Here is a 6442-nt window from a genome sequence, read left to right as displayed (position 1 = left end):
ATCTTTGGGGAAGGCAGTGAAATTCACTAAACAGTCCATCCCAAATTCTAAGTATTTTATCATGACCAATTATTGAGGGCCCCGCAATTTGCATTTTTTTTTTTGTATTTGGCGAGGCTCGTCTCATTCTTATTTTTAAAAGGAATAAAACCTAACAATTACTACATTTCTCTATTATGTTCGTCTCTAAAAAAATGAAAGAAGAAAATATACGCCAATTAAATTACGTGCTTGGCCAGCTCCGGCCTCTTATTAATTATTAGATTAATTATTTATGGGACGGAGAATTATTTCATGCCTTATTCCATAAGCGAACATGCTTTCAAATTAATAAAGAAAATTGCATACAAGATTAATAAAATGCTAATCTCACGCTAAACATTCTTCAAGTTGAATTTAAACTAACTTATTTTTGTGAGATTAATGGAATTAACTAATAGAGGATGCTACTAATGGGATTCGATCATTGTCCTATAAACTACCTAATGGAATCTGATTTTTGACAGAGTTAATTCAAATGATTAAAAGCTATATTGCGTTTGGCAAGGTTAGAAGCAGTCTGCCCTATACGTGCAAAATATAACTAAAGATGAAGTCTAGTTATCGATATACCAACTACTCGTGCATTCCACAAATTACATAATTATATCATACATACAACTAAACAACTATAAATCACAGTACTTAAACAACTAAGTTTCAATTAAGTACAAAACTACCTAATGTATTTTCCTGTTGAATTACACAAATCTACTAATATTTTATAAGACTATAGGTACAGCACCAAATGATTGAAAATTCTTCGCGTCTTTCATTTCATACCCATTGTTACTATTACATCAGTGTGAAATTTAAGTGTGTACCTGGATACTGGACACAAGAAGAGAAAGGGGTCAGCATGAGCAGTAGTAGCATACACACAGCAACAGTATGTTCGACAACACAACAGAACCAGTAAAAAAGGCAGTAGCTTGAAGAAACAGTGCTCGAAAAATCAGCAGGCAAAACAAGCTGCTAAATGGAAGTCCAGCAGTACCAAAAGATCACAGGCAGAGGCAATAAAACAGTGATTTTTGATTCTTTGAATATTTGAGCAGAAAACAAACTGAAGCTCTTTGTTGTGAAAACCTAACTTTAAGACACTAAAGTCCTCGAAAATTCTCTTTTTCTGATTTTAAACTCTTGGTCCCCCACTTCAGTTATGTTTTTAAACTCTTCTGTATGTTTTCTGGTTTCTTTTCCAATCCCCCCTCTCTATTTTTTTGATTGCCCCTTTCTAAAAACTCTTGGTCTCCTTTTATATCCCTATTGGAAGAGAAATCCTCCTTCAAAGACAGGCTGCCCAGGGCTTGAAAAACAACCCCTAATGGTTGTCATTTCCACTTAGGATTGTCTAGGCATGGGGTTTTTTCTATTTTAAACCTGCTGAAATTCAAAAATGCAGTGGATATCCTACTGTACAGCAGGTTCTATAACTATTCTCATGTGCATTTTCAGCCTTTTATTATTAAAACTCATCCTACATCTGACTTCCCATCTTTAAAGATGTCAGCCAAAGTGTATTTGCACTATAGATTATTCTAATGGTTCACCCATACTCAATTGGCAGTCCACTTAACTTAAGCTCTGAAATTTTCATTAAAATTGCAGCTATAACCAATCCTTAAGTGGTTCTTGATTCAAACTAACAAACTATAAGCAACTATACTCAATTCGTAATTGGATTCAACCAACGCTTCAGCAGAAATCAAACAACGTGCGTCAAATTATTACCATTCAAAGCTGAAACTAATCGACGACATATATCGAATCGACTATGTGAATTACAATACGCACAATCAATAGCAGATAACCAAACTTGAACAGGCACAGATATGATTTTATGTTGATAGGCACGGGGATTTGTGGAAAACTTAACTGATCGACGGAACTTATTCGACTCGATTACACAAACTGTAATTACATACAATAAACACACAGAAACAAATTCGACCAAATAAAGATTCGGGGGACAGAATAGTCGACACAAAATGAAAACAAATCGAACTGACATTTAAACACATGAACAAACATTAACAAAACAAACAACATGGAACTGACAAGGAAAAGAAAAAGAAATACCTTAAAGAATTGAAAATCAGACGACCCTGTCTCGGATTTTGAATCGAACCTCTTTTGGGGTTGAACGGACTTTAATCGAAGTGTTCTCAACTGAGAACACTTAGATTAAGGTTTATTAGACCCCAACCCTCTCGTTTAATTGGACAAAACCCTCAGATTCTGGATTTCTAGGGTTCTTAGGGCTGATTTGGGACTCGGGGTTTTCTGGTTAGATTTGGACCAAACCATGCTTGGTTTGGTCACGAGGGAGGTCGGGGGGGTACCTGGTATGGATTTGGGGGGTTTCGCATAGGTTGGGGTTTGGTTCAAATCTTCAAATGAAGATTCGAGAATCTAGGGATTGATTCGAGCCAAACGGTTTGTGGATTCGGATTCAGGGTAGTTGAGTGGTCCTAGGATGTTAAGATGGTGGCCGGCAGCGTTGATGCCACCGGGTTTCAAACGGAAGGGAACTAAGGCGGCTAGGGTTTAAAGCTAGGTCTGTCTCTGAATGAGAGAGACGAAGGAACAGTGAGAGAGGGGGTGTGCTTAGGGCGCGGGGGTGAGAGGTGAGAAGTTATATACGGGGTGGGTGGTTTGATCTTGGCCGTTGGATCATCAATGATCAACGACCTTGATATTTCCACTTAAGGGGACGGTGTCGTTTGGTCTTAGAGGATACTGGGTCGGTTTTTTACGGGAATGGGTCGGGCTATGAGGCGTGTTGGAGACCGTAGGATTGAACAAGATGGACAGCTCCAATTAAATATCCTTATACAGCGTCGTTTGGTTTAAAATGGGAGTTAAATTGGACTGTTAGATATGTTTGATCAACGGTCGAGATCTGATAGGAATTAAATGACGTCGTTTGGTGAGGCCATAGAGATCAGGGAACCGGACTGGGTCATGAAATGAATTGGGCCTGATTCTTGGTCTCAAATTTAAGCCCAAAATCCAGATTTCTTCAATTTTGAACTCCTTTCTTTTTCCTTCTTTTAATTTCTAATTTAAGCACAATTCCTAATTAAATTGTGAAATCAAAAATAAAACTACACAAATTTAATTAACACTTAACAACAATTATCACACACATTAGACATTTAATTAAAATAAAATCACACAATGACAACAAATAGAATAAAAAATGCATATTTTTGCGATTTTTCCTTTTAAAACTATGGTTTGATTAATTCATAATAGTAGAACGATATCCTACACTTACACGCGACATATATTGTTTGTATTTTTATTTGATAAAACTAAACAATCACAGATAAAACTACAAATAACTACCACAAATGCCACATAAATTCCAAAAATTGTACCACAAGACCATTTGTTTTATTTTTCGATTTCTTTTGGAGTAATTGTCGTGTAAACAAAAATCACGTGCTCACAAACATCATCATGCTTTTCAACTATGTTTGCTTGACTCTTCTTCTTGTCTTTCTTCGAAGCACGACATTCCGTAGAATTGTGTCCGGCTTTTCCACAGATGTAGCAATTTTCACTGAACCGCTTCTTGCTTAGGTTGTATTTCGATCTAGATGCTTTCTTCCTCTTTTTGTTCTCTTCAACAATATTTGCTCTCATTATTGTTGAGGTTCCACGGCCTCTCTTTTCAGCAGCTTCATTGTCCTCTTTGTTTCTCAACCGAATAATGAGATCTTCAAGGGACATCTCCTTGCGTTGTGTTTCAAGTAGTTTTTGAAGTCCTTCCACAAAGGAGGAAACTTCTCAATCATCATTGCTACTTAGAATGCTTCATTGTTGACAAGACCTTCAATGAAATTTCTGTTAGTAAAAATACTAAGATTATTACTTTCAACATCAGTATTAATTTGATTTATACCTTCAGCAAGGAGATCGTGAATAATCAATTGCAATTCCTGGACTTGAGTAATAACAGACTTGCTATCTACCATTTTGTAGTCCAAAAACTTTGCAGCAACGAACTTTTTCAACCCGGCATCTTCGATTTTGTATTTCTTTTCAAGCACAGTCCACAGTTCTTTTGACGTTTCCATGCCACTGTAGACGTTATACAAAGCATCCTCCAGCCCGCTTAGAATATAATTCTTGGACAAAGAATCTAAACGCTTCCACGACTCAATCACGAGAAAGCGTTCAGTTTTATGAGTTTCATCAGACAGCACAGGAACATCTTCCTTGATGAACTTTTGGAGACTTAGAGTAGTCAAGTAGAAGAACATCTCTTTGCTGCTGGCGCTTGAAATCAATCCCGGAAAATTTTTCGGGTTTCTCCACTGGTGCCAATGTTTTCGGTGTTGTTCGGCTCGTTGAAGCATTGGCAGTCACCATTGGAACAGCTTGGTTCAGATTATCATTAGTCATTTTTGTAAAAGAATGACACAAACATTAAAATCACGTAGATTTTAATCTCCAATAGAGTACAAAATCACAAAGGTTTTACTTTCCAGAAACAGTGAGTACAATTACAGAAAATATATTAAAGTCCTTAAGCTTGTTAGTAAACTGTATTTGTAAAATAATTCTGAAAAATATAAATGAACATAAACAAAAATGAAAAACAGAAACAAAATTTTAATCCGAGCCCACTGAATTCACAGTATTTTCTTAAGGAATTTAATCCCCTCCTAGTACCCAAAGTTATGGATTATTTCCTCCTAGGATAGAACGAATTACACAGTGATGTAGTGGTACTTCAAACCCTCAGTGTTTCAGCGAACACAAAGTTCGGTAGCAAATCACACTTACTGTTGCTTTCTTTGAAGTTAAAATAGGCAGAAGGAAGGAGAAAAATTCAGAAAATTCGTATGGAAATTCTGAGCAGAATAGTCTTGTATTTATAGCCAAAGTTGGGTTGAAATCTGAAGAGGTGCAACTTTTCAGAATGGCTGTTTATGCAAAACGTCGACATCATAAATGTCAAAACATAAATGACTATTTACTCAACAATAAAGAGGGAAAATAAATAGGTAAAATTGAAGAGGGTAGTTTAATTTTCAGTTATACAGCTGAAAAACATATTTGATTTAATATTTTACTATTAACAAATAAATTCGGTCCAAAAAATTAATCAATCAATCATTTGACCAAATCCAAAGCCGAAGCCGAGCCGAGAGAGTGACGACGACGACGGCGCGAGGCTTTCCTTCTTCTCAACTCTTTAAGAGTTAGAAGAAGAGCAATTGCTTATATACCCATAAAAAACCTCTTCCTCTTCCAATATGGACAATGTCTCTTTGTCAAGGGGGAGAAACTTAAAATTTCACTTAAAAATTTCATTTCCTTCCATTTTCCATTCACCTTATTTTAAGCATATCATATACTTAAAATCCCAACAATCCATAGCGCCGTATTGCCATAAGCCTCATAGGTGAAGAAAAGGACTTTCCCTGGTCCATTTTAGATGTAGTTTAATTTTAAATTTTGGTATACCCATCGAGAAAATTATTGAATAACATTAATTTGTAAGGGTTGTTTGATTAAATTAACATTTATCTATGCTCAAAATGAGAAATAACTGTTGAGAGAACTTTAAGAAAATTGTACTTCTTTTCATTTTATGTGATACATTATTTTGTTTAGTTTGTCAAAAAAAATATATATATTTAAAAATAATTTAATTTTAAATTTTTCGTTTTACCCTTAATGAGATGATTTATTCTCAAATAGATGTCTATAACATGTTTTCAAAAGTTATAATTTCTTTCTTAAATTTTGTGCACAGTCAAATAATGCCATACATATATATTAAGACGACGGGAGTACTAATCAGTATTATTGGGGGGGGGGGGTTAACGTGTTTTTCTTAATTGAATTTGTAGAGAGTACTAATCATTAATATTGTGTGTGTGTGGGGGGGGGGGTTACTCCTTCCATCTCATATTATATGTCGTGTTTCTCTTTTACACGCCCCTTAAGAAATATTAATTAGGAAAGGGATTAGACTATTCTACCCTTATTTATTACTTAAGATATAATTTCTTTTCATTGAATATTTATGTGTTTTCTCTATTTTCATGAAAAATTATTACTAAGGGTAAAAAAAGGGAAAAAACAATCAATTTTGTCTTAACTTTCTAAAATGACAAATAATTTAAGATAACTATTTTTAGTAACTATGATTATTAATATGAGACGGGGGAGTAATGTATTTTTTTTTATTTCTAAATTGATACTTTTTATGAATCGAATTTGTATAACTAAAATGACAATTAAAATGAATTACAAAATGACATTTAAAATGAATTACAAAATGACATTTAAAATGGACAAAAAGTTATAGCAAGAAATAAAGAAGGTTGAATTTGGCTCCAAGACTATAGTAACTGCGACAATGTGAATGATTTTGGTT

Source organism: Nicotiana sylvestris, chromosome 3, assembly GCF_000393655.2.
Source record: "Nicotiana sylvestris chromosome 3, ASM39365v2, whole genome shotgun sequence".
NCBI classification, from domain to species: domain Eukaryota; kingdom Viridiplantae; phylum Streptophyta; class Magnoliopsida; order Solanales; family Solanaceae; genus Nicotiana; species Nicotiana sylvestris.
This window is presented reverse-complemented; position numbering follows the sequence as displayed.